General features: G+C 44.0%; 1 protein-coding gene across 9 annotated transcripts in view; it reads left to right on the top strand.

Moving 5' to 3' along the window:
• MYOCD (myocardin) overlaps positions 1-27,431 on the top strand; it is a 484,598-nt gene that overhangs the window by 394,538 nt on the left and 62,629 nt on the right. The gene's annotated exons all lie outside the window — the stretch shown is intronic.

The raw sequence follows: 27,431 nt of genomic DNA, 5'->3' as shown, positions 1-27,431 counted from the left end.
TTTGACAATCTGCTGTTAGCTTCAATGGCATACAGTTCTCTACAATGCTACTGTACATGTGGACATACAGACAAATTTTATGTCCACACGTACCATATCTAATGCTGTAAAGCCCATTCCAGACTATCACCCACTCTTGTTTTGCCTTTGTGTAGGCTGCGGGTAATAAGAAGATCAGAGGCTTCCGATACCAATACTAGACATATGTGGTGTTATCAGGATCTCTTAGATAGCTGGGTGGTCAATTTAAACTTTGTTTTCTTAGCAAATACAAAGTTGGCTGTTGGTTAAAAATCCAAATGTGTGTGTGGAAACACAAGGGTTCTAGTCTGGCTGAGTTACACACAACTTGGGTCCAGGGCTTTGGTGTGGTTTCCATATCACTAGGATCTTACATTGCATTAGATTAAGTCGTTCCTTAGATTTTGTTGGTATATTATGGTACATTGCTGTTCATTTGAAGGAAGACTCAGTTCCTAACAATTCATGCAGCTACTCCAAAGCAATACTGCCACCTTTCTGAAGAGAGGGGGATGGGGATGTGTTCTGTGTCACCACATTCTTTTCAAATGAACCATTATTGTTTTTAAGACTCGTTTCTGGGTCATTTGTAAGAGGGGTTTATTATGGAGCTGACAGCAGAATTTCAAAACATATTTTTCAAATGATTCTTTACTAAGTGTAAACTTGATGGGTCTTTACTTCCATACATTCCCATGCCTTTCGGCAATTTTAATGCAGTTGATTTACGGGGCATTCTTCACCTTGTGGCCTTTGTTCCCAGAACTGCTATTTGGCTGCTGAAAGATATGATGCCAATTTGACAACATTTTGCCGATTTATTATTTTAGCGCAAATCTTCCCCAAATCCCAGCTTTGTGAATGTTTGTTTCTAGCCATGGTGCAGGTGAGTGCATGAGCAGGTCAGGGCCAGCATTAACAGCATCCCAATCCCAGGTGTTGACACATCGCTAAAACGGTGGGGGAGGGGGGAGGAAAAGCTAAATGTCGGCAGAAATCAAGGAATCCCACAGCCAGGGCTGTAGTCCTGAGTTAAATTGCCACATTACGTGCAATAAAGGAGACAAAGTGAATAAATGACGGAAATGATCAATCTCGGTTTGGTACAAGTCACTTATAGGCCTGAGCGCCGTTTACATTTGCACAAAGCCTGTGCGCAGTAACTGTAAAATACTAACGCTGGTGTCAGGGAGTAAAGTATGCAGACTGGGTTGGGCCTCACACCCACTTTGCACAGGTGTAAAAGACACAGGCCTTAAGAGACTCTCTGTTGCCTTGGAAATGGTGCTAAGCGGGCAGGTGGCACGTGTTAGGCTGTGATCGTTCCCTCAGGTCCTAGAAAGGATGAACTATTCTTTGTGACTCATGCTCACATATGTCGTTTGAACAGTGCCATGTTGATGTGGCTAAGGCAGGAGTAAGTGGATTCTTCCCGTCGCTATGTGGTCTGAGTTACTGAACTGCAGAAAGGGCACTCAGAGAGTTAATGGGCAATGGAAACATGTTACTTGCCTGACTGGCATCCTAGTGCCAGAATCCTCTTTTATCTCCGCAACACATCGCGGGAGCGGCATCTGATGATACAGACATAACTGTTGCCCTTAGAGTTGTTTGATTCATTTTGACCTATTGATAGCCCATCTCTACTAGTCACTTGGTTCCATTTTGGTAGCTTCAGTGGGAATCAGAAAGAAAAGGAGTTTGGTTGGAAATGGTGTCTGCCCGGCCAGGTTCTCTAGACAGTCCCTGGTAATCCTCCCTTGAGTCCTGTGCCCAGAACATACATGGCAAGTTTCTACTCTCCCAGTTGCCACCAGTGGCGGGGAAGGGCTCAGCACAGCTGCATCATGTGCAGAGACTGCAGCAGTCACCATATAATGCAGTGACTAGCTGCTCCGAGTGGGATTTGGGAAACTTTTAACTGTGGTTTGAAATGCAGAATAATCTACACATCAGCAATTCCTATGTGCTGCAGCCACTAAGGTTTTCTCTCCTCCCATTTCCTAGGAGTAAGAGACAAGGATTTGTGTGTGTGTTTATTTTGTCTATTTTGCCAAAGATAAATACACAAACCTGAGGTCATCCTGACAAATTTTGCAGGAACAATGATTCTTCTTGCCTGCCTGGCTGTCCTGAAGGCTCCACGTATCAATGGGATTGCATTAAATCAACTGGGATGCACAGGGGGCTGTTGCAGGAACCTTTCTCCCTGAATGTATTTAACTCTTCCCAGAACAAACCATTCCTATGGATAGAGCCACTGTTCCAAACCAAATCAGGTGCACTCAGTCATAGCACTCACCGCACACAAACTCTGAGAGCCAGAAAATGCAGAGCGAATCAACCTTAACTCTGATCTTGTTTCTAGAGCCCTTCACGGATACAAAATTTGCATCCACATCCAATCCATGATCTGCAAACATGGTCCACAGCTGTAGATATCTGTAGATATAAAGCACATATCTGCTGATCAGCAGGGCTCTACTTGTTTCCACCTTCCCTGGTCAACCAATGAGGAAACAGATATAAAAGGTCCTACACTGATAGTACCACAGTACTTGGAATTAATGTATAACATTCTAGACCAGGGGTAGGCAACCTATGGAGCGTGTGCCAAAGGCAGCACGCAAGCTGATTTTCAGTGGCACTCGCACTGCCTGGGTCCTGGTGACCAGTCTGGGGTGCTCTGCATTTTAATTTAATTTTAAATGAAGCTTCTTAAACATTTTAAAAACCTTGTTTACTTTACATACAACAATAGTTTAGTTATATATTATAGACATAGAAAGAGACCTTCTAAAAATGTTAAAATGTATTGCTGGCACGTGAAACCTTAAATTAGAGTGAATAAATAAAGACTCAGCACACCACTGCTGAAAGGTTTCCGACCCCTGTTCTAGACACATCTCAGCATGACTGGGCACTGATGGTGCCCTAGGCTAACACTGGGTAGGTTGTGTGGTGTGGACAGGCTAAGGTGCCAATGAGCCTTGTTTGGCTGGATGAAGTAGATGCAGCAGAGGTTCCAGTCTGCATGTAAAGGCTTAAGAAGTAGGTTGAGACCTCCGGCTTACAATGGAATAGCAGATGAGAAAGATGTTTTCTCTGCACTGTACATGGATAAGATGTGATTCCCCCTGAATATCTGAGTGAATGTGTCAAAGATGAATGGCTGATATTAGGTGGAGAGAAAAAGTAGATGAGGTATGGGAAATGAGAGCAAGGAAGATTCTGGTGATAGTTTGAAGATGGGCAGGAGGACAAGGTCCATCTTAAGGCTGTTAGTGGAATCTTGACTCGGAATTGCCAGGTTTTTCAAACAACTTGTATTTCTGTTTAATTTTCAAATAATGTTGTTTAAATCCGTGTATGTGTTTACAGTCAAACCTTGTCTTCATTCACAACATTGTTGCCTGAGAGTTCCTTCTGGTTTTATAGAGTATTTAAAAACAGACTTGTGAAAACTCAACGTATGCTGGTCTGTGTCTTGTTTTATCTTAACATGCATCCTGACCCTGACTGGTTTAGCTGATGGATCTAATTAAACCTCTCCAGCAGTGAGTGTATTGCAGGCAAGGGAGAGGGAGTGTGCATCGTGGCACTGACAAGGTTAAATGTACTGACTTGTGAATGGGGAGCTAATGTAGGAGCTCTGGGAGAAGGTGGAGTGTTGTACTCAGCCCCTGCTCCATGCCAGGCTGTGCTTTTCCAGATGGGCCTCAGGCTGGGAACAGTCTCTACTGTTGAGCTATAACCTACCCAAAATAGTCACTGAGACTGGCACTACTGACAAAATATCCCCAGGCCTGGCCCTATCAGGGGCGTTGATGGCTGAACATTAGCAGGGAGCAAGGCATTAGCCCTGGCTCTCCAACCAGCCAATGCTCCCAAGTAGAACCAGTCCAGTGCAGATACCTTTGGGCACAGCCCTGTTCACAGCAGCCTGCTCCTCTGGCTGGGGGCAGGCCTGTTTTTCACTCTATTCCCAGGTGTAGTACCACGGAGGGCAGCTCTCCTGGGAAGTGTGCTGCAGCAACAGAAGGACTGGCTGGCAGAGACCACTCCTAGTCATGTGTTCTTTCAGAGAGAGGGCTTTCAGGACAGACATTGTGTGCAGCATCCCAGCATGCCATGGAGGTGGGTGGGGATCTGGAGATAGCCACGGATGCTGTCCGGCAGCAGAATGTGAGTCCCTTACATCAGGTAGAAATGGGTGCAAATCATTACTCTTCTGATTTCCCAGCAGTTTACACTCGCCTTCCCCTGCTGTACATGCCAGGCAGTGGAACTGGCCTCAGTTTCTTTAGGGCTAGCTTGTGCCCTGGGCACTGCTTGGTGCATTGGCAGGAATGCATAAGGGCTTTGCTGCAGCCAAAGTCTCAGTCTCTGCTTGCCACAGCCAAAATGCCTTCGGAGGGCTGTTAGACAGTGCCCGCCAACACTGGCCCTCTTCATGCCCAGCCAGCTCTACTAACTGTTGTGCAAAGGTGAGTGTTGGACCAGGGCCCTGATCTCACTCTGTCCCTCTGCCTTCCAGCACGTGGCACCCCTGGGAGCACTAGCAGGGATCAGGGGCTGCCCTTCCTGCCAGGGATGTGAGGAGAGCTCCTGGGGCACACATTCTAGACCATAGGTTTCTGCTGGGCCTGTTTAATAGCAAGGCAGGGAAAGATTTGGAAGAGCTAAATGGTGAGAGAGAAACCAATAACCACTGGGTCTGTCTGATACTGCAGCGTCTTTCCAGACAAGGGCAATTCCTTCAATGCATCACCTACTCTGCTTGGCTCCAAAGCGCTCCCCAAGTTTCAGGAGCTTGCCAACTGTGTGCACCTGCTCTGCACAGAGGCTGATTAATGTCCTCACAGCATGAGGTGCTCTGAAAATCTTCCTTCTGCAGAAGGGCCCCACAGCAGCCCCTCTGGCCTTTGTGAGGAGGTGTGGAACAGGACTCACGAGTGATGTGAAATGGAGGCCAAAGCACTGACAGGCAAGGAGGGCCTAAGCAGCCCCCTGGCTCTTTGCACCCCGAGTGTGAAAGAACCACTCCTCCTGCACCCTAATCCCCAGCCCAGGACCTGCACCCCAGACCTCCTTCTCCCACCCAAACTCCCTCCCAGAGCCTTAGGCAGGTGGGAAGACAGGTTCTGGGCACCACCAACATTTCTACAAACCATGACCTCAAGAGCTTCTCTGAGAGGTAGTGGGGGCCCGAGGAAGCACAGTGTCTGCAGAGCTCATTGCTACTAGCTATGGATGGCAATGGGAGTTTTGTTTGCTTCCTTGGGGATCTGTTTCTGATGGAAAAGAAAGAGCATCTCAAGCGGAGTCACTCCTCAGCACCCCATGCTTCCGGTTGGCGAGTTAAACTCTGCAGCAGCACGTGCACTGCCCAAACCCACTTTGCGTCCAGCCAATAAAATACATCGGTGGTGTCAGCTCAGCCCCAAACTGGCAGGGATTTCTCATGGCACAGATCTTGCCCCTTCTGGCTCTGGTGCCCAGGGAAATCCAGGAGTGAGCAGTACCGTGGAAAGAATTGCTCTCCCTTTCCTAATGGCAGTGAGGCCATGCCCACTTCTGCACTGACACGTCTATCTGCTGCTCCCTTTTATCAGGAGCTTTTCCACCCCTCTGCGCTTACAGTGAGCAGCTCATGCTGTGTGGCTGGCTGGAGGTGAGGTGTGTAACAGAGCTCTAACACAGCAACTATCTCCCCCTTGAGGCTGCTATCTGTGCCTGGCACTCAGATCTGGCCTTAGGGCTTGAAACAAACTTGGCAGATGATCAGACCAGACCAAAGCCACCAAGGTTTGCGGGGAGGGAAATACAACTGCAGCTTTCAGGTTTCAAACACGTTTATTCTGCTCCATTGTCAGTCTGATGTCACAGAAGACAGGCCTTGCCCCAAGGGCATCTCAGCTGTTACCCTGGAGCCAGCAGCAAAATAAACAGTCTCTACGTTCACAGTGTTTCCAAGCAGCCTGTAAGCCAGGTGGCCAGGAAAGAGCTGGGCTGGCTCACCAAAGGTCCTCTAGTGGTCTGTGTAAGGGAGTTACCGGAAGATGCCACACTGATTACCCATTACTCAGCATCACATGAAACCTTCCTATACAGGATGGTGCAGATTCTCACCACAGCCTGTGTAAGAGAGTTATCCTGCCCTGAAAACCAGTGCCAGGATTCTCACGTGTTTGTCACAGCTGTTTGGAAGGAGGCTTTTCTCTCAGTCGCTCTGGAGCATGTTCTGGCTGACACAGGTTAACAGGTAGAATGTCCTCTACACACGTTCAGCCTCTGCAGAGGCAGGGAGGCTGGAACAATTTGTATTGTGGGGGGTGCTGTGAGCCATTGAACCAAATTGTAAACCCTACGTATGATGGAAACCTCTTCATGCCAAGAGTATGGCAGCACCCCCGGCACCCCTAGTTCCAGTACCTAGGTGTAGAGAGGTCTGACAAGTTCACCTGGTGACACCTGTTGTGGTGGATGCTCTCATGTATGCTAACAGCATAGACAGGTGGTGCTGCCCCCTTGAGTCTGAGCAGTCTGCTCTTCCTAAACAAGATCTCTGGGAGATGAAAGTCCTGAGGTCTTGACTCTGTGGTGACTGGCTGTGGTGTGTCTGTGACTGGGTGTTGGGCTGAGCTGCCGTCCTCAGAGGGCAGAGTGTGGAACCATGGGAGATCTGACTCCCTGTGAAAAAATACTGTGTGATCATGTAATTAAACCAGGCAATCCAGTCTCACTTTGCTATTGAACCATGAAAATAATTCTGCCTTTTTAACAGCCCTTACCATGGCATGAATCCGCTGACACCACTCAGTGACTGAATGAGCTGAGATTAGACCCAGCCCACAACCAGTGGATCCACAAATCAATTGACACACCTAACTGCCATGTTAGTGGCAAGGCCCAACATTTATGCAACATTAAGAACCTCAAAACCCACCTCTCAGCTGCCACCTAATCGAGCAGGCACTCAAATTCCTGAGGCACCTCCATTTCTGCCAGCAAAGTCCCTGAGGTGCCTACATTCCTGCTGGAGAACATGTGCAAACCTGCCTAAGTCCTGACACTGCCAAGCTGCTTGGAGCCCCCGCTCACACCTAGGTCCCAGTACACTGTCAAACTAGGCTTTCCACTGCCTGTCTCAGCTGTGGGGTTGTAACAGAGTCACAGGATCTGGCCTATGCCCTGCCTGTAACCAGTCTCCTGGGAGTGACCCCTGTAGTGGGCCAGGCCCCAAGGACCCACACTGTCCACAGGGGCAGGCCCGTGGTCTCTACGATTCTGGAACTGGGCTGTCAGCCCCAGCAATTTCTATCTCTCTCCATGGCTCCCTGCAGAAACTTATCCAGCCAGATTCCAGTGGGAGGCTTGTGCTGTCCCCTTCAGGGCGCAGGGCTCTCAGTGAGTATTACAGCGATCCAGGCAGCCTTGTTAGTCCTTTGCTAATCTTTATTAGTCACCTGGCTGCAGAATCTGCAAGTCCTTAGGGTCAGCACAGAAAGGCAGAACTAAGTTACACCATAGTTCATTCCAGTGAGCCCAGAGCCCAGCCACACTGTTGTGAACCCCATGTTCAAGCGCTGTCTCTCTCTCTCTCATTTGGTCCTCCTTACTTCCCAGGTGAGGAAGTCCAGACTCCTTCCAGAAGCCAACCCTTTATCACCCATCTCACACCTTCCAGTCCTTCATCACTTAATGATTGCCTGTTCTGTTCATTCCCTCTGAAGCACCTGGCACTGGTTACTGTCAGAAGACAGGATACTGGGCTGGATGGACCATTGGTCTGACCCAGTATGGCCAGTCTAATGTTCTTATGTCTGTTTTTCTTGAGCTGGGGTCTTTGCTCAGCTTCCCTGCTGAGAGGCGGGGAAATCCATCTCCCTTCGGGTCGTTGGTTGCTGGATGTCAGTGTCCTGGGTTTGCCATGGGCTTCTCAGATTTTCAGTTGATATGGGGTCAGTCTTGGCCATTCCTTTTCAATGACCTGTTCAGGCTCAGATAGCTAAGGGAAGTACTCACAGCTACCTCTCCTAGCTTGTCCTGAGAGCAAACTTAGTCCTTTCCCCTCACTGGGAAACCATGCAAAATATAGGGGAAACTGAGGCACATTTAGGCTTCATACAAATATTACAGGAATTCCCATTGTGTCAAAGGGGCCCAATCTGGTAGGCATTCTCAGGGCATGCCTAACCCATACGAAAGGGAGCACGAGAGTGTGACTCAAGACTGGCGGTGAGGGCATTCTCCCCGGAGGAGGGAAGGGAAACCAGTCCCTGTTACAATTAATATTTAAGCATTTAAACTATCTGAAGACTGCTATCATGCCCCCCACCTTAAGCTCCTCTTGCCAAATCAAACATACCCAGTTCTTTCAGCTTTTGCACATATATCATCCATTCCATCCCTTTGATCACCTTTGTTACTCACCTCTGGATCCTTTCCAGTTTCTCCACATACTTTCTTTGCACTGGTGACTAAAACTGGTCACATACTCCAGCTGAGGCCCAACCAGTGCCGAGTAAAGCTATACCGTCACCTCCCATGACTTGCACGCTATGCCTCTTGTTACTGCACCCTAAAATTGCATTTGCTTTTTTTTTGTAACAGCATCGCATTGCTGACTCATGTTGAGGTTGTGATCCACCACAACTCCCAGCTCCTTCTCAGCAGTGCTGCTGCCAACCCAGTTATCCCCCACTCTGTATTTGCACATTTGGTTTTCCTTCTCTAAGTGTAGCACTTAACATTTGTCTTTGTTGAATTTCATTTGTTGTCTATAGCCCAGTTCTCCAATTGATCAAAACCCCTTTGAATTTTAGCCCTATCCTCCAAAGGGTTGCAATCTCCATTTGTTTGGTGTCATCTGCAAATTTTATTAGTAACCTCTCTAGTCCTACATCCAGGTCATTAACAAAGATGTTTAACAACACTGGACCCAGAACAGATCCCTGTGGAACACCACTTGAGACCTCCCTTTAATAGTTAATTAATTCCATTAACAGTTACTCTTTGGACTGGTCTACAATAGGGGAGAGGCTCAATCTAAGTTACGCAACTTCAGCTATGTGAATAACGCAGCTGAAGTCGACATACTTAGATCTATTCACTGTGATGTCTTCACTGCGGTGAGTTGACTGCTGACACTCCCCCTTTGACTCCACCAGCACCTCTTGCTCTGGTGGACTACAGGAGTCGACAGGAGAGCACTCGGTGGTCGATTTATTGTGTCTAGACTACACTAGATGCAATAAATCAACCCCCGCTGGATCGATCGCTGCACGTCGATCCTGCAGGTAATATAGACAAGCCCTTTGTTTGCAGATGTTTAACCAATTATGTATTCACTTAATGGTAGTTCCACCATGCCCATGTTTCTCCAGCTTACCTATCTGAATGTCATGTGGGACTGTATCAAAAGCCTTGCTGAAATCCAGATATATTATGTTCATTGCATTCCTCCTATCCACCAATCCAATTACCCTGTCAAAGAAGGAAATCAAGTTGGTTTGGCATTATTTGTTCTTGGTAAATCCATGCTGGCTACTAGTGATCGCCCCTTCATCCTCCCAGTAGTCTCAAATTGAATGTTTTTTACATTGCGCTAGTCGTTTTCCAGGCATCGCGGTCAAGCTGACTGGTCTATACTTTCCCAGCTCCTCCTTTTCCCCCCTTTTTAAAGATGGGCTCCACATTAGCCCTGCTCCAGTCTTCTGGGACCTCTCCTGTCATCCATGAGTTTCCAAATATTATTGCCAGTGTTTCCGAGATTTCTTCAGTTAATTCCTTCATTACCCTCGGGGGAATAGCATCCAGCCCTGTTGATTTGAATTCATTCAAATTGGTCAGAAGAGCTTTTACAAGCGTTTTATTTGTCCTGATCTGCATCCCTTCCCCTTTAGTCTCTGTGGTAACTCTGCTAGTCATCCAGTCACGTTATCTTTTGTGAGAAGACTGAAGCAAAGTAGGCACTGAGCAGCTCTGCCTTCCTGTCATCTTCCATTACCAGCTCACCTTCTCCACTGAGTAGCAGACTCACACTGTCCTTCATCTTCCTATTTGCCTAACATATTTGAAGAACCCCTTCTTATTTCTTCTAACATGCCTTGCCAACTGTAACTCATTCTGCCTTAGCTTTCCTGATTTTGTCCCTACACACTCGTGCTATTCCTATGTATACCTCCTTGGTGCCATGACCTTCCACCCATTTCCTGTGTGTATCCCTTGTGGTTTGTAGATAGCTAAAAGGTTCCTTGTGCAGCCACACTGGCCTCCTGTGGCTCTTCTTATCTTTTCTCTGTGTCAGAATAACATGCTGTTGAGCCTCTAGAATAACATCGTTTAAGAACTGCCAGCCCCCTTCAATTCCTTTTCTTCCTAACTGGTCTTTCCAGGGGACCTTGCCTGCTATTTCTCTGAGTAGGCACTGTACTGGGTGTAGTCTGGGTACCTCACACTGGGCTAAGTGCCTGCAATGGGATGTGAGTTCAGGAACATGGGTGGCAGCCCAGCAATATATTCAGGATATTGTAGACTCAGTAGGTAACCTGAGCTTTTGTCATCACACTTATTGCTTAGTGCAGCTGTGGACTATACAAGCAGACAGTAGGTAGCTACAGCATTGTACTCCCTGCCAGTGGATAAAGAGCAAGTGATTATCCTTGTACTTTCCTCCTCACCAAAGTATCAAAGGGACCTTCTCTGCCACAGCTAACACAAGTGCACTCGCAGTTGGGAGCCCTGTAGCAGCAGCATTGGCAGTATTCAATACACATGTAAGAAGCAGAAAGAGGTTTCCAAAAAGGGCAACAATTACCCATGGCCATAAAAACATAAGAACGGCCATACTGGATCAGACCAATGGTCCATCTAGCCTAGTATCCTGTCTTCTGGCCGTGGCCAATGCCTGGTGCTTGAGAGAGAATGAACAGAACAGGACAATTATTGATTGATCCATCCCTGTCATCCACTCCCAGCATCTGTCAGTCAGAGCCTAAAATAACATCCAGAGCATAGGGTTCAATCCCTGACCATCTTGGCTAATAGACATGGGTGGACCCATCCTCCATGAACTTATCTAATTTTTTTTATGCTTTTGGTCTTCACAATATCCCCAGCAATGAGTTCCACAGGCTGACTGTGTGTTGTGTGAAGAAATACTGCCTTTTGTTTATTTTAAACCTGCTGTCTATTCATTTCATTGGGTGAGCCCTGCTTCTTGTGTTTTGTGAAGAGGTAAATAACACATTCATTTCTCCACACCATTCATAATTTCATAGATGTCTATTATATCCCCCTTAGTCATAAGAACAGAACAGAAGAACAGAAGTCCCCTCTTTTCCAGGCTGACCAGTCCCAGTCTTTTTCATCTCTCCTTGTAAGGAAGACTTTCCGTATCCCTAATCATTTTTGTTGCCCTTCTCTGTACTTTCTCCAATTCTAATATATCTTTTTTGAGATGGGTGACCAGAGTTATATCCGTGTTTAAGGTGTCGGCGTACCATGGATTTATATAGTGGCAAAATGATATTTAGTGTCTTATTATCTATCCCTTTCCTAATGGTCCTAACATTCAGTTACCTTTTTTGACCACCACTGCACATTATGAAGATGTTTTCAGAGAACTGTCCACAATGACTCCTAGATCTCTTTCTTGATTGGTAACAGCTAATTTAGACCCCTTCCTTTTGTATGTATAGTTGGGATTATGTTTTCCAATGTGCATTACTCTGCCTTTATCATCATTGAATTTCACCTGCCATTTTGTTGCCCAGTTATGTGAGATCCCTTTGTAACTCTTTGCAATCTGCTTTGGACTTAATTACCTGAGTAATTTAGTATCATCTTTAAACTTTGCCACCTCACTGTTTACCCCTTTTTCCAGATCATTTATGAATATGTTGAACAGCACTGGTCCCAGTACAGATCCATGGGGGACCCCGCTATTTACTTCTCTTCATTCTGAAAACTAGCCATTTATTCCCATCCTTTGTTTCCTGTCTTTTAACCAGTTACTGATCCATGAGAGGGCCTTCCCCCTTATCACATGACAGCTTATTTTGCTTTAGAGCTGTTTCTGAGGGATCTTGTCAAAGGCTTTCTGAAAGTCCAAGTACACTATATCCACTGGATCACCATTGCCCACATGTTTGCTGGCACCCTGAAAGAATTCTAGTAGATTGGTGAGGCATGATTTCCCTTTACAAAAGCCATGCTGAGTCTTCCCAACAAATCGTGTTCACCTATGTGTAGTAAAGAACAGATAACTCTGTTCTTTACTATAGTTTCAACCAATTTGCCTGTGACTAAAGTTAGGCTTACCAGCCTATAACGGCCAGGATCGCCTCTTGAAAAAATTGGCATTGCATTAGCTATCCTCCACTCTTTGGTACAGAGCCTGATTTAAGTGATAGGTTACATACCATAGTTAGTAGCTGAGTAATTTCATATCTAAGTTCCTTCAGAACTCTTGGGTGAATACTATCTGGTCCTGGTGACTTATTATTGTTTAATTTATCGATTTGCTCCAAAACCTCCTCTATCTGAGACAGTTCCTCAGATTTGCCATCTAAAAATAATGGCTTAGTTGTGGGAAACCCCCTTACATGCTCTGCAATTAAGACCAATTAAAATAATTGATTTAGCTTCTGTGCACTTGTCCTCCCCGAGTGCTCCTTCAGCACCTTGATTGTCCAGGTACCCCACTGATTGTTTGGCAGGCTTCTTGTTTCTGATGTACTTTAAAAAAAAATTGATGTTAGTTTTCGTGTCTTTTGTTAGTTGCTCTTCAAATTCTTTTTTGGCCTTCCTAATTATATTTTTACACTTAACTTGCCAAAGTTTATGCTCATTTCTATTTTCCTCAGTAGGATTTGACTTCCAATTTTTAAGGCCTTTTTGCCTTTAACCACCTCTTTTACTATGGTTTAGCCATGATGGCATGTTTTTGGTCCTCTGACTTTTTTTTTTTTTAAATTTGGGTTACACATTTAATTTGAGCCTCTATTATGGTGTTTTTTAAAGTTTCCAAGCAGCTTGCAGGCATTTTGCTTTTGTGACTGTTCCTTTTAATTTCCATTTAACTAGCTGCCTCAGTTTTGTGTAGTTCCCCTTTTTGAAGTTAAATGCTATTATCATTGGCTACTTCGGTATTACACACACACAAACACAAGGATGTTACATTTAATTACATTATGGTCGCTGTTACTGAGCAGTTCAGCTGTATTCACTTTTTGGACCAGATCCTGTGCTCCAGTTAGGACAAAGTCAGGAATTGCCTCTCCCCTTATGGGTTCCAGGACTAGCTGCTCCAAGAAGCAGTCAATAATGTTGTCTAGAAGTTTCATCTCTGCATCCTGTCCTGAGGAGACATATTCCCAGTCAATAGGAGGATAGTTGAAATCCCCCATAATTATTGAGTTTTCTATTTTTGTAGCTTCTCTAATATCCCTCAGCATTTCACAATCCGATGAAGTGGGTATTCACCCACGAAAACTCATGCTCCAATACCTCTGTTAATCTATAAGGTGCCACAGGACTCTTTGCTTCTTTTACAGATCCAGACTAACACGGCTACCCCTCTGATACTTCACAATCATTGTCACCATTCTGGTCAAGTGGCCAGTAGTATCTTCCTACTGCTATAGTCTTATCATTCAAGCATGGAATTTCTATCCACAGAGATTCTATGATAGAGTTTGAGTCATTTAAGATTTTTGCTCTATTTGACTATGCTTTCTTTCATATTTAGTGCCACTCCCTTCTGAGCATGACCTACTCTGTCATTTTATTTTGTAAATATATTTTGTATCCTAGCATTACTGTATCCTATTGATTATCATCATTCCACCAAGTTTCTGTGATGCCTATTATAGCAATATCCTCATTTAATACCAGGCACTCAAGTTTACCCACCTTAGTATTTAGACTTCTAGCATTTGTATACAAGCACTTATAAAATTTGTCACTGTTTAGTTGTCTGCCTTCATGTGATGTAATTCAATGGAATTCTTTTTCATTTTCTATTCAGTTCCTACCTGTGCTTTATCAACTTCTATCCTCTCCTCTTTACTAGGATATAGAGAATCCCATTTAATAAAACCTTCCCTTCATAATGCCTCTGTCAAACCGTGGCTTTCCCCAGTCCTTAATTTCAGAACTCCTCTACAACCTTTTTAATTTTACATGCCAGCAATCTGGTTCCATTTTGGTTTAGATGGAGCCCATCCTTCCTGTATAGACTCCTTCTTTCCCAAAAGGTTCCCCAATTCCTAATAAGCCTAAAACCTTCCTCCCTGCACTATCGTCTCATCCACACATCAAGACCTTGCTGTTCTGCCTGTCTAACTGGCCCTGCACATGGAACTAGAAACATTTCAGAGAATGTTATCATGGAGGTCCTATATTTTAATCTCTTACCTAGCAGCCTAAATTTGTTCTCCAAGACCTCTTTTCTACCTTTCCATATGTCATTGGTACTCACATGCACCATGACCACTGGCTTCTCCCCAGCACTACACGAGTCTGTCTAGATGTCTCGAGAGATTCTCAACCTTCACACCTGGCAGTCAATTAGCCATGCAGTTCTCCTGGTCATCACAAACCCCGCAAGATATATTTCTAATAATCAAATCCCCCATTACTTGTACCTATCTCTTCCTAATAACAGTGTCCCCTCTCAGTCCAAGAGGATACCATGACAGCATCTGGAAGGAGGATCCCAACTATGGGATCATTTTCCTGTGCTCTAGTTTGATGATCTCCTCAACAGCACAGAGGCTGTCACACTGGGGGTGGGACCACTCTCCTCTGTCCTGGAAAGTCCCATCTTTGTACCTCTATGTTTCACTTAGCTCCTCAAGTTCAGCCACTCTGGTCTCCAGAGCTCATACTCAGTCTATGAGGGCCATGAGCTGCTTGCACTGAATGCACCTATATGCTACCTGCCAACAAGGCAGGTAGTTTTACATGCTGCATTCAGTGCAGTGAACTGGATAGCTCCCCTGCACAGCTGGACTTCTGCGTGCATTAATTTTATTCTTGCAGGTTTTATTTTGGGGGGGTGGCATTATTGGCCTAAGTGTAGAGAATGTTGGATGTATCTGGCTTTCACTGTCCCTCTCTAAACTCCCTTGCAAAAATCCCCTGTTTGCTAACTCCTCTGGTCACTTAGGAGCTGGCTTTTTAAATCCCCTGTGTGATGGTTCCCCCTGGGGTGTCTCCTGGAACTGGGGTACCACTAAGCCCTGTGACTCAGCCTGGGCTCCCTCTCACAATGTACTGTTGTGACAAGCAGCAAATCCGCTCCAGGCCCTACACTTCCACCAGGATTCACACAGGTAGGGACTCACCCAGCTGTAGTTACGTGCAGGCTCTTTGACCAACCATTGTGTGAACAAACAATAGAGAGCCTACAGTCAAAATAACCGCCAGCGTCCCAGCCTAGGACCCCAGAGCTGTACCGTCCTGCCCTGGTCAAAACCCCGACCACTATGAATTTATTATCCAGCTCGCCTCCCCGTCAATGTGGAGAAAAAATGCAACCCTTGCCCCTTAAGCTGAGATTCCCTAGCACTTCATTCCAAACTTACTGGTTTAGATTAAAACATAAAGTAAGTTTATTAACTAAAAAAGATAGATTTTAAGTGATTATAAGTGATAGCAAACAGATCAAAGCAGATTATGTAGTAAATAAAAACACAAACCAAGTTTAACGTATTAGAAGGCTAGGATTTGAATTAACAGTCTCTCACCCTGACCGATGATACAAGCAGGCTGCAGATTCTCTAGATACAAGCTGCACTTGCTCTGCAGCTTAGGATCCCCATGTCTTCATACACAGGCTAGAAATCACTTTAGTCTGGGTCCAGCACTTCCCCCAGTTCAGTCTTTGTTCCTCAGGTATTTCCAGGAGTTCTCTTGTGTGGGGAGTGAACAACAACTGATGTCACTCCCTGCATTACATAGCATTAGCATGTGGTGGGAACCTTTGTTTTAAACTTAGTTCCCAGACCAGTTTGTGGGAAAATACTAACATCCCAAGATGGAGTCCAGAGTCATGTGGCCTGGTCACATGCCCTTGCATACCTTGCTGAGTCATAGAATCATAGGACTGGAAGGGACCTCGAGAGATCATCTAGTCCAGTCCCTTGCACTTATGGCAGGACTAAGTATTATCTAGACCATCCCTGACAGGTGCTTGTCCAACCTGTTCTTAAAATTCTCCAATGATGCAGATTCCACAACCTCTCTAGGCAGTTTATTCCAGTGTTTAACCACCCTGACAGTTAGGAAGTTTTTCCTGATGTCCAACCTAAACCTTCCTTGCTGCAATTTAAGCCCATTGCTTCTTGTCTATTCTCAGAGGATAAGAAGAACAATTTCTCCCTCCTCCTTGTAAACAATCATTTATGTACTTGAAAACTGTTATGTTCCCTCTCAGTCTTCTCTTTTCCAGACTAAACAAACTCAATTTTTTTCAATGTTCCCTCATAGGTCATGCTTTCTAGACCTTTAATCATTTTTGTTGCTCTTCTCTGGACTGTCTCCAATTTGTGCACATCTTTCCTGAAATAAGGTGCCCAGAACTGGACACAATACTCCAGCTGAGGCCTAGTCAGTGTGGAGCAGAGCAGAAGAATTATTTCTCATGTCTTGCTTACAAGACTCCTGCTAATACATCCTAGAATGATGTTTGCTTTTTATGCAACAGTGTTACAATGTAGACTCATATTTAGCTTATGATCCACTATGACCCCCAGATCCCTTTCTGCAGTACTCCTTCCTAGTCAGTCATTTCCCATTTTGTATGCATGCAACTGATTCTTCCTTCCTAATTGGAGTACTTTGCATTTGTCCTTAATGAATTTCATCCTATTTACTTCAGATCATTTCTCTAGTTTGTCCAGATCATTTTGAATTTTAATCCTATCCTCTAAAAGCACTTGCAACCCCTCCCAGCTTGGTATCATCTGCAAACTTTATAAGTGTACTCTGTATGCCATTATCTAAATCATTGATGAAGATATTGAACAGAACCAGATCCAGAACTGATCCCTGTAGGACCCCACTCGTTATCCCCTTCCAGTATGATTGATCACTGATAGCATGAACCACTGATAATTACTCTCTGGGAACAGTTTTGCAACCAGTTTTGCACTCACCTTATAGTAGCTCCATCTAGGTTGTATTTCCCTAGTTTGTTTATGAGAAGGTGATGCAAGACAGTATCAAAAGCTTTACTAAAGTAAAGATATACATGTCTACTGCTTCCCCACTATCTGCAAGGCTTGTTACCTTGTCAAAGAAAGCTACCAGGTTGGTTAGACTAGACTAGAACTTCAGTGATCTGGCTCAGCTGAAGAGTTGCTCTGTGCTCTTGGACAAGTGACTTCCCCTACCTAGTTACTCATCCGTCAAACTGGGGTAGTACTTCTCCGCTTCCCAGGAGGATGGGAGGTTAAAACCTATGTACAATTACAAGAGCTCACACACTTTGGTAACAGGACCAAATAAGTACCTATAGACTGTGTCTCTGTGACATTGCCTGGAATTATGCTGTTTTCTGGGTAAGAAAACTTGTACGGGGAATACTTTGCTCCTTTTTGCAGAGAACTAGTCATTAATTTCACATTTGATGTGTGCATGTAGACTGGCCCATGTGGTGAGGCTGCATTGTTACTCTCAGAAAAAAAAAAATCTAACTTTGGTTTTCTAAGAAGTGCTAGAATTTGGCAGGAAACCATCCTCCCATTTGGGGTTTTCACTAAATGTTTACTTTTGAATGTAAGACACTGTATTCAGAACATGGAGAAGTACAAAGCAATGACATTTCAAGTAGCATCATGCTAAGGAGGCTCCTTTGGAAGCACGGTTATTATTCGGCTCCATTTCAGACTTAGGGGAAATTTCATTCTGGATACTACAAATTGTTGACAGAAGCTGAAGGTTAATGAAGAGGAGAGCTGAGCTGAACTGCACCTCTCCCCCCTATACACACCCCGAGTCAATGAATCATACAAATATAGGGCTGGATGGGACCTTGAGAAGTCAAAGTCCAGACCCCTGTGCAGGGGCAGGACCAAGTAAATCTAGACCATCCCTGACAGGTGTTTGTCCAACCTGTTCTTTAAAACCTCCAATGATGGGGTGTCGCATCCACAGGACTGGTGCTGTGACCCCAGGTTTGAAACAGTCTCTTGGAGAAACCTCTTCAGTGTGCCAGACTCCCCAAGGGTCTCACTCTTCCATCAGGGAAGGCCAAGGCCTCACCACTTCCTAGAGCAAACTGCAGCAGCTCCAGTTCTCATGCTTCACACCATAAGCTCTTGTCAGTGAGTCCAACTGAGATAGATTCCCTGAAAGAGACTTGTATATGCTTCAGGGATTAATGCACCTCACCAAGCATTTGCAGTGACACTCAGAACAGTTGGGTTTATTAGTCGGCTGGAACACAGCACTGGAAGTACTTAAGTTAGCACAGAGAAATGAAGGTTAAAGCATAGCCCACATCCATTATGGTTAGCCCAGAGCCCAGCCCAGTTGTCGTGAGCTCCACGATCAGGCTCTGTCACTCTCTCAGTCTGATCTCCTTGGTCAGTTCCCAGGTGAGAGCATAGGCATGGGCCTGGAACACTTGTAGAAAAAAACAGTGGAGCTGATCAGCTCCTCCACCTCCTTCCCAGCGCCTCCTCCCTGCTGATGATCAGCTGTTCAGTGGCATGCAGGAGGTGCTGGGGGGAGAAGGGGAGGAGAAGCGGCAGAAAAAGGCAGAGTAGAAAGAGGCGGGGTGGAGGTGGAGCCTTGGAGAAAGGGATGGAGTGGAGTCGGCCTGGGGCAAAGCAGGGATCGAGCACCCCTGAGGAAATTAGAAAGTCAGTGCCTCTGAATGAGAGCCCCAACGTTTTCCAGCCTCCAACTCTAAACCTCCCCACCTCCCACCTCTCCAGTCCTTTGTTCTTGAGTTGGGGAAGGACAGGGGGTTGCCCCACTTCTCTGCTGAGAGGTGGGGAAATCCACCTCCCTCTGGATTGTTGGTTGCTAGGTGTCAATATCCTAGAATGGTTTTGTCATTGTCTTCTTGGATTCTCCATGAATATGGGGTTGGTGTTGGCCAGTCATTTCAAATGACCCATTCAGGGTCAGAAAGCCAGGTGACATTCCAACCTATGTCTCTTAGCCTGTTCTGAGAGCAAACAGTCCTTTCTCACCCACTGGGTAAAACTGCAGCTTATAGGGGAAACTCTAGCACACATCGGATTCATAAAAGTATTACAGAAAATTCCCACTTCATCACTTGGGGACTCCACAACTTCCCCTGGAAGCCTATTCCAGAGCTTAACTACCCTTATAGTTAGAAAGTTTTTCCTAATATCTAACCTAAATCCCCCTTGCTGCAGACTAAGTCCATTTCTTCTTCTCCTGACTTCAGTGGACATGGAGAACAGTTAGCCACCTTCCTCTTTGTAATAGCCCTTAACATATTTAAAGACTGTTATCTGATCCCCCTTCAGTCTTCTTTTCTCAAAATTAAACACGCCCAGGTTTTTTTAAACCTTTCATAGGCCAGGCTTTGTAAACCTTTTATCATTTTTGTTGCTGTCCTCTGGACTCCCTCTAATTTGTCCAAATCTTACCCAAAGTGTGGCACCCAGAAGTGCACACAGTACTCCAGCTGAGGCCTCACCAGTGCCAAGTAGAGCAGGACAATTATCTCCCATGTCTTACACACGACACTCCTGTTAATATACCCCAGAATGATCTTAGCCTTTGTGGCAACTGCATCACATTGTTGGGTCATATTCAATCTGTGATCTGCAATAACCCTCAGGTCCTTTTCAGCAGTACTACCGCCTTGCCAGTTATTCCCAATTTTGTAGATGTGCATTTGATTTGTCCTTCCTAAGTGAAGTATTTTTCACTTCTCTTTATTGAATTTCATATTGTTGAATTCAGACCAACTCTCCAATTTGCCAAGATCATTATGAATTTCAATCCTGTCCTCTAAAGTGCTTGCAAACCCCTTCCCACATTTGGTGTCATCTGCAAATTTTATAAGCAGACTTTCCGTGCCTTATCCAACTCATTAATGAAAATATTGATAAAGTACTGGTAGAGAAACAGTACTGAAGATAAACAGTCAAATGAAAAGGAGTCCCATTTAAGTAAATCATATGAAGGCAGACAATGAAAAGTTGACAAATTTTATAAGTGCTTTTGTACAAATACTAGAAGACTAAATACTAAGAAGTGTGAACTTGAGTGCCTGGTATTAAATTATGATATTGATATAACAGGCATCACAGAAACTTGATAGAACAATGATAATCAACAGGACATGGTAATACTGGGGTATGAAATACATAAATAAGAATGACAGACTAAGTCAGGATGGTGAGGGAGTCTGAAAGAAAACACAGTCAAATATAGAGAAACCTTAAATGATTCAAACTGTACCTTAGAATCTCTATGGATAGAAATTCCATGATTGACTAGTAAGAGGATAGTAGCAGGAATATATTATCCATCGCCTGACTACGAGGGTGATAGTGACTGTGCATTGCTCGGGGTATTAAAGAGGTTACAAAAATAGAAAACTCAATATTAATGGAGGATTTCAACTATCCCCATAGTAACTTGGTATTTGTCACCTTAGGATGAGATGCAGAAATAAAGTTGCTAGTCACCATTAATGACCTCTCCTTGGAACAACTAGTCATGCAACCCACAGGAGATGAGGCAATTCTTGATTTAGTCCTAAATGGAGCACAGCATCTGGTCCAAGAAGTGAACAACTCAGTAATTGTGACCATAATATAATTAAATGTAATATCCTGTGGGAGATGGGGGTATGACCAGGTTCTGGGGATAGACCACATTGAAAATGCCACGCTTAGGGCAGATTTCAAGAAACAGGGCACCCCAAAACTGGTGGTTTATTCTATAATTAGATTCACCTTACCAGTATCAAATGGGCTTCTGCAGCACCACACGGGTTAACCAGAAGCCAAACAAAGTCCCCCTTTATGCATTCCAGACCTTGGTTCCCATACAGAAAAACAGGTTTAATATAGTGAGAGGTTATGGAAAACCCAATTTACCCATATGTGATGATCCACTAATCCTAAAGGATCAGACACTTACCCCCAGGTCAATATGAATCTCAGATATTACCCAAATATCATGCTGTCAGCCAGTCCTTAGTAAACTAACAAAGAAAAAAGAAAAGAAAAGAGTTATTGAATGGTTAAAGAATCATATACATACAAGTGATTTTCAATGTTCATAGATCACAATCATAGCAGTGATGGACTAGACTGCTGGTTTACATAAGTCTCTCTTGTAACTTCCAAAAGCTTGGAAAGTCCTCAGCAATGTTCCCTCTAATTTCTTCCATCCACGTGCAGAATAAATTTTGTTATGTGCACCAAAGTAATGTGCAGATGTGCACCACCAAGAGAAACAAAAAACTTAGATATAACGTATGCTTTTAAAAAGTTACCATAGAGATAAATTACTCCAGCCAGGACAGATTAGGCATTTTAGAACTCACTACTCAAAGAATTAAATTTAAGTGTAAGAGAGAAATAAAAATTATGAAAGGCATAGAACAGTCCAGAAACTAAAATAACACACTTTGAAAGAATAAAATTACAGGAAGTACCAAGAAGTAACAACAATAACACTATTATGTATTGGGAGGTGCGTGTGAGTGCCTGCGTGTGTGGAGGAGAGACGCAGAGACAGTGTGTATGTGACAGAGAGTGCTAGCTGCTGGGGAAGTTTCTGAGGGATGCCGTGCGCTGTCTCTCTAAGGCACTCACTGCGCAGAAGGCTAGTTCAGAATCCCTGTCCCTCCTCCCCTGCTCTTTGGAGATGGGACAGAGGAAGGGGGAGAGGGACACCCTGACATCAGCATTATCTTCCACCTGCTCTGCACAGCCAGCAGGAGAGTCCCAGGATCAGCTTCAGGAGCAACATGGCTGCAAAGCAGCGGCACGAGGGGCACCTGAACACACGCTGCCGGATGTGTGCGGTTCTGCTAGTCTAGTGCCATGCACTTGAATCACTCCTGGGTGGCAGCCTGCCCACACAGCTTAGAGGGAACACAGGTCCTCAGTCCACGGTTCAAAATACTCCTTTTAGTTGTAAATCCACAGTCTAGAGAATTGGAGCAGGAATGAGGCAAAATGGAGATGTTTCAGTAATTGTAGGGTGACCGTATTTTCCAAAGGGAAAACGGGAACTGTGCAGCAAGAGCAAATGGGACAAATGCCCACTTTTGCCAAAAAAGTTGGGACAGCCAGGACAGGGCTTAAAAACAGGAAAAAAAGTCAAAGTGGAACATATGGTCACCCGACTCACATGTCTTTTATATCCTCTGCCATGTGTATGGAAAGTTACTGTCCCAAACAAAGCCCATAGCTCCTGTGTATGAAATTACTGACAAAGATGGAGTCCAAGGTCACATGTCCACATCAGATGCCCCTACATGGTTTGCTGAATCATGAGTGGCGGTCATTGTCTCCTCACTATCTGCAGCATCCCCAGCAAAGGCCAACTGGATGGGATGAGATTCTTCAGTGGCCCACTGCATGATTGGAGTGTCCTTAATAGGCCATCAATACATAGCTGGCTAGCCCTGATGTAAATCTATCTGGGGGTGTCACTGAGGGATACAACACATGTTTGAGATACAAATATGTAGCTAATATTCATAACTTCAGATACAAAGATGATACAAGCATATAAACAGGATAATCATACCTAGCAATTGAGAATTTTTTCTATTGATACCTTATATGACATACTCTGTACAAGATTTATGGTAATAACAGTGCTATAAATGGTCACCTTTCTTATACACAGCATCACACCCCCAACACAAAATTGATGCAGGAAGGGGTGTCCAAGACACTGCTGAATACATCCGAGAAAATTTCCATTCTTGGCAATGTGTCATTACAGCTTCCAATCCCATGTTAGAAATATCAGTGTGTAACAGAAATGGTTTATCATAATCCTGTCTGACTAAAACAAGCAGTTTCTTTGTAAGGTTCATCATGGGAGTAACAATGTTACTGCATCCCTTTACAAACCTATTGCAATATTTGGCTATTTAATTAAAGGATTTCTTCAGCTTTTGTAACACAGTCTATACATGTTTCATGTGACCTTGGCAGGAGTTCATGAAAGTTATCCATACAAGGTCTGGCAAATGTTTGTAACCCATTTAACATCAACTCAATGTAGATATTAGTGTTTTCCATAGTGTAGGTGTCTTGGCATTTAGCCATGAAAGCAATGAGATGGTGTGCCTCAATTTCCCTTTTCATACAGCAGTTCACGTTTGTAAAAGCTTTTCTGCTATGATAAGTTCTAAGATTGTTTACAGGTATCAGCTGCAAATTATCACTACCATAAAGGTTTTTTAACAAGTAGGGAGTTCTTATTCAATGAAACAGCATAATCATAGAATCCTGTGGCACCTTATAGACTAACAGACGTTTTGGAGCATGAGCTTTCGTGGGTGAATACCCACTTCGTCAGATACATGCCACAGGTTTCTTTGCTGCTTTTACAGATCCAGACTAACACGGCTACCCCTCTGATATTTGACAGCATAATCATAAGGGTTTTTAACACAGAGTGTGTTCTCATGTACCATTCATAAGAACATAAGAATGCCCATACTGGGTCAGACCAAAGGTCTATCTAGCCCAGTATCCTTTCTTCTGACAGTGACCAATGCCAGGTGCCCCAGAGGGAATGAACAGAGCAGGAAGTCATCAAGTGATCCATCCCCTGTCACCTATTCCCAGCTTCTGGCAAACAGAGCCTAGGGACACCTTCCCTGCCCATCCTGCCTAATAGCCATTGAGGAACCTATCATCCATGAATTGATCTAGTTCTTTTTAAAACCCTTTTATAGTCTTGGCCTTCCTAACATCCTCTGGCAAAGAGTTCCACAGGTTGACTGTGCATAGTGTGAAGAAATACCCCCTTTTTTTCTTTTAAACCTGCTGCCTCTTAATATCATTTGGTGACCCCTAGTTTTTGTATTATGAGAAGGAGTAAATTACACTTCCTTATTTACTTTCTCTACACCAGTCATGATTTTATAGACATCTGTCATATCCCACCTTAGTCATCTCTTTTCCAAGCTGAAAAGTCCCAATCTTATTAATCTCTCCTCATATAGAAGCTGTTCCATACATCTAATAATTTTGTTGCCCTTTTCTGAACCTTTTCTAATTCCAATATGTCTTTTTTGAGATGGGGCGACCACATCTGCACGCAGTATGCAAAATGTGGGCTTACCACCGATGGCTTTTCCCAAAGGTTATACACATCGTAAATTTTTTACACAATTTAACATCAACATCAAATTTATCCCAATGTTTAGCATTGATATTAACACCAAATCTGTCACAATTGGCCATTTCCAAGCATCTTTGTCATACCACACTTTTTGCTCTGACAGTTTGTCTCTGAAGACAGTTTATTCAATACCCTTTTTGAACTTTTGTATCTAGTTAGTCATTAGATTCTCCTTCACTTCAGCGTTTTCCTTATCATAGGCTTTTAGCTCAATTATATCTTTGGGGAAGTTGGTATTTCAAGGTTTGGTGAGGTAATAATGTAAGGGAATTTTGCCTTCTTACGGTTAATTTGTGTTTCTCACCTTCAAGAATAATTCTTATGCCACCTCCCTTTCCTGGAGGGTTGAAATCTGAGCTTTTTTGTTTAAAAGAATCTACTTGCTGATTAAGTGTGTCCTTTCCTAGCAGCTCAATTTGCATAGACACAGGCACTACGCTGTTTATTGGTTTTCAAATTCTTAGCCACTACCAATTCAAAGACTGGTCTTAGAGCTACAGTCAATTTTCACTAACATGTCAGAACAAAACTGCTCTTGACTTTCAACTACCAATTTCTGCTTCCACATGAAATCAGATGTGCATGAGCCACTGAGCAACTACAGGACATACTCAAAGAATCCTGGGATGGCTGCTTTGCTTCAAAAACACAGTAATCTAGCCTCCCCTCTGAGCCTGAAATATAGGCTGCATGTCTCGATGGACAGATGCTGAGGCATTGGTTTTCACTGCAGAGCTCATGAGGAGAATTTCCACAACTGAACCATTGTTTTTAGGTAACAAATATGAGGAACTGTCCCAGATTGAAGTATCAATAGAGGAGGTTTTGGAACAAATTAATAAATTAAGCCAGGACTAGATGGTATTCACCCAAGAGTTCTGAAGGAACTCATATGAAATTACACAACTATTAGCTGTGGTATGTAACCTATCACTTAAGTCAGACTCTGTACCAGATGAGTAGGGATAGCTAATGTAATGCCAATTTTTTAAAAGGGTTCCAGAGGCAATCCTGGCAATTACAGGCCTGTAAGCATAACTTCAGTAACAGGCAAATTGATTGAAACTGTAGTAAGGAACAGAATTATCAGACACATAGATGGACACGATTTGTTGGGATGAGTCAACATGGCTTTTGTAGAGGGAAATCATGCCTCACCAATCTCTTAGATTCTTTGAGGAGGTCAGCAAGCATGTGGACAAGGGTGATCCAGTGGATATAGTGTACTTGGACTTTCAGAAAGCCTTTGACAAGGCCCCTCACCAAAGATTCTTAAGCAAGGTAAGAAGTCATGGGATAAGAGGAAGGTGTGACATTCCCTTCTGGTGTTATCTGGACTGGTGATCTGCTAGGTCACTCCAATCCTCGACTCTGGGAGCCAGACTTACCCTGCTTTGCTGTGAGAACCCCCACTTCCCACACAGCCTCTAGCATGTAAGCTGCTCTTTGGATTGTGCAACCAAATGACACTAGCCAATATCTCCAGTCRCAGACATAACCCTAGGAACCTCCGACTTGCAGTGTCCAGTTATGCCCACTGGACACTGCAAGTTTATATGAGTTTATCAATTTAACAAAGAAATTGATATGTACCAGGCTTGTTATCCCAAGGAGAATCTCTGACATGCTTCAACCCAAACACACTGGTTCAGGTAGAATAAACAAACAAATTTATTTACTACAAAAGATAGATTTTAAATGATTATAAGTCAAAGCACAACAAGTCAGTTTTGGTCAAATGAAATAAAAGCAAAATGCATTCTAATTTGACATTAACACTTCCAGTGACCTTATAAACTTAGATGCTTCTCACCACAGGCTGGCTGGTTTCCCTTCAGCCAGGCTCTCCCCTTTGATCAGTGCTTCAGTTGCTTGGTGGTGGTGTCCGTAGATGGAGGTAGAAGAAAGAGAGACAGCATAGCAAATGTCTCTCCCTTTTATCACGTTCTTTCTTCCTCGCTCTCCCCAAGTCAGGTGAGCATTACCGCATTGTTGTCCCAAACTGGCCAAGGAAAGGGGTGTGACTTGCTTAAGAGTCCAACAGATCCTTTGTTGCTGCCTAGGCCAGTGTCCTTTGTTCCTGTGAGGCTGGGCTGGGTTTGTCCCATACATGCCCTGATGAGGTGTGAACTGTCCCTCTGTTCCTGGAGAGTTTTGCCTGGGCTTGTTTTAAGCCATGAGGACCCATTTTCAGCCTCATAACGACATACATGAAATTTTAACCTATAACATTACTATAACAACAATGCTCAGTGCATCATGAGCCTTCCGAAGACACCTGACGTGCCAAACTTTGCACTGAATACCACACAATCATATTATAAGGATGAACATGGGGGTTCAGGGTGTTCCCTCGAGATACAGAGTGTCACAGAAGGTCATCTCATGGATAAGTAACTGGTTGAAAGATAAGAAGCAAAAGGTAGGAATAAATGGCCAGCTTTCAGAATGGAGAGAAGTAGTGGGGTCCCCTAAGGATCTGTAATGGGGGACCTGTGGTGTTCATCATATTCATAAATTATCTGGAAAAGGGGGTAAATAGTGAGGTGGCAAAGTTTTTAGACAATACTAAAGTACTTAAGATACTTAAGTCCAAAGCAGATTGTGAAGAGCTACAAAGGGATCTCACAGAACTGGGTGACTGGGCAACAAAATGGTAGATGAAATTCAGTGTTGAAAAAGCAGAATAATGCACATTGGAAAACGTAATCCTAACGATACATACAAAAGGAAGGGATTTAAATTAGCTGTTACCAGTCAAGAAAGATTTTGGAGTTATTGTGGACAGTTTTCTGAAAACATCTGATCAATATTCAGCAGCAGTCAAAAAAAACAAGAGAATGTTAGCAACTATTAGGAAAGAGGTAGATAAGACCGTAAATATCATAAAGCCACTATATAAATCCATGGTACACCGGCACCTTGAATACTGTGTGCAGTTCTGGTCACCCCATATCAAAAAGATATATTAGAATTAGAAAAGGTTCAGAAAAGGGCAACAACAATGATTAGAGGTATGGAATGGC

This window comes from Chelonoidis abingdonii, chromosome 13, assembly GCF_003597395.2.
Source record: "Chelonoidis abingdonii isolate Lonesome George chromosome 13, CheloAbing_2.0, whole genome shotgun sequence".
Classification (NCBI taxonomy): domain Eukaryota; kingdom Metazoa; phylum Chordata; order Testudines; family Testudinidae; genus Chelonoidis; species Chelonoidis abingdonii.
Note: the sequence above shows the minus strand (reverse complement) of the source record. Positions and strands in the feature narration are given on the sequence as shown.